The sequence below is a fragment of the Cynara cardunculus genome, unplaced genomic scaffold, assembly GCF_001531365.2.
Source record: "Cynara cardunculus var. scolymus isolate 2C unplaced genomic scaffold, CcrdV1 Un_Scaffold_738, whole genome shotgun sequence".
In the NCBI taxonomy this organism is placed as follows: domain Eukaryota; kingdom Viridiplantae; phylum Streptophyta; class Magnoliopsida; order Asterales; family Asteraceae; genus Cynara; species Cynara cardunculus.
The window spans coordinates 130,127-132,620 of NW_020200611.1; positions in this window are offsets into that span (position 1 = coordinate 130,127).

Here is a 2,494-nt window from a genome sequence, read left to right on the forward strand (position 1 = left end):
CAATAATCATGTACCCACATAATCAAATAATTACCTCCAGATATATAACTGGAACCCGGTTATCACATTGTAAATTAAGGGTGTAAAATAAAAATGAAAAAAATAAGAAATATAAAATAAATTAAATACGATAACTATAAGATATAAAATGAAAGTTTTAAAATATTTTACTACGTATTCATGTTATTTAATAATTGAGATTAAATCGAAAATATTCAATATTAGGTTCATTTTGAAGATAATGATGAGACGATTATAATAATATAATTTGTAAAAAGTGAAACGTATTTTTTTTAATATATTTGAGTTAATATACGATTATGTATGATAATATGATAATGGTGTAAAATGAAAAAGAAAAAAGAAAAAGATATAAAGTAAATTAAATAACAAACTATAAGGATATAAAGTGTAACTTAAAAATTAAAAATAATTTGATTTTAATATTATCTTTGAAACGTGGAAGTTTAATGAGATACTTTTAGCTTCAAAACTTGTACATCATGCATAGATGATGATACCTCTTATAGCAGAGTCTACTTGTAATCTTGAATTTTAAGTAATATGCATCAATAAACAGTACTTTATGCATAAAAATGTTTTTAAGAGTTTTTGTCAAATGTTTTATAATATAGTATATATATATATATATATATATTTTAAGGGTGTCTCAGGAATAAATTAACTCTGATAAACTCAATAGTCACAATTATTATGTACGTCTGGAATCAAACCCTGAACAGATATTGTATATGTAGCTTGAAGCAATAAACATCCAAGTTGAAGAAGTGGGATGAGGAAAGGGAGAGGCAATGAAGGAGATGTCGGCATTTTTTGTTCGGAAGGCCCACATTTTGATTACTTTGTTGGACGAACACTTTATTTTAATTTGTTACTTGTACTTTTAATCGAAACAATTTATCATTTTAAATTTGAATATATGATATTTACGTTTCCGTTTGTGTGTGTGTTGTCTACGGGTTTTATAAATTTCTTTAATTTACGGGTTAAATAATTTAAAAAAAAACTAATTTTTAGATATTAGACTAATACTGACGGATTAGTGAGTGAAAATCTACCAGTAATTATTTGACAAATTTAAATTAAAAATTAAAAGGCATAAGTCCATTAATTTATTAGACTAGCGACAGATTTCCGTTGGACATATCTGTCGTTGATTTTATTTTATTATTTAATTAAATAATTAAGTTAATAAATCAGCAACGAATTATCAAATTAATTAAATCATGATTAAAGAAATTAAATTAAAATATTAAAATATCACCTGCAGATTTAGCGATGGATCACATCTGGAGGTTATTTCTGTGCTGCTGAAAATCCATAGGTAAAACGATCACCGACGAGACTTTTTGTGACAGTTCATTGGTGATGACATTTACTGACAGATTATGGTGGGAACTTGTTGAGCCCTAAGCCAAAAACACCTTACACAGAGGTTGAGAGATGGATGATGAATGCGCATATAGGAGATGAAGATGACAAGTCTGAAGTTAAAAAAACGTATCAAAACAAAAGAAGATGAATAGGTTGATGTTAAACTGCTAATGTTAATTCATATTACCAAAAGAAATAAAAGAATGTTTAAACTGCGAAAAAGGAGACCAGTAATCCTGCGATAGAGAAGCTGACAACGTGGTTTCTTCTTTATATATATATTAGAAGAGTATTTGTACAATGCAGCGAGATACATTTCGATTTTAATGTTTTGTTTTACTTTTTTTTTGTCTCAGTCGATTTATAATACGGTTTTACGTAATTATGAGAAAGCGATAATGTTTTTTGAATAAAATATAGAGATAATGATATCATAAAAAAATGAAAAAGAAAATGTTAATATTAGTACCAAACTAACCATTTAAAATTTCTCTTTTTTCGTATATTTTCTTTAATTCATTTTTTTTTATTTTTTGTTCAATAATATATTTTTTTATAAAAATAATAATCAAGTATTTTATTAGGACATAATGGTTATTTTAATTATTTTTTAGATTTTTTATATTAAAAATGAGATGTTTATTCTCTATTTGATTATGTTCATCTGCAGTTAGTTACACGAATTCAAACATAAAGCTTTAATAAGTTGTATTTACGCACAATTTATTTGTAATCTTGAATTTTAAGTAATATGCATCAATAAACAGTAATTCATGCATAAAAATGGTTTTTAAGAGTTTTTGTCAAATGTATAGTAAAAGGGTATTCGCGCAATTCAACGAGACACATCTCGATTTTAATGTTTTTTTTTGTTTTTTTGGGTCTAAGGGGCTGTTTGTTTCCCTCTTAATGGTGACATTAAGAGGGAACCTCTTAATCGGTCAGAGGTTTGGGCTGTTTGGCAAAAAAAAAAAAGAGTCTCTTAATGGTTACATAAGGCTCTTAATCATTTTGCATCTACTACATCACTCAACCATTCAGATGACAATTCTTCCCACTTTACCCTTTACCTGCTCCCTTTACCAGATGCGTCTCCATC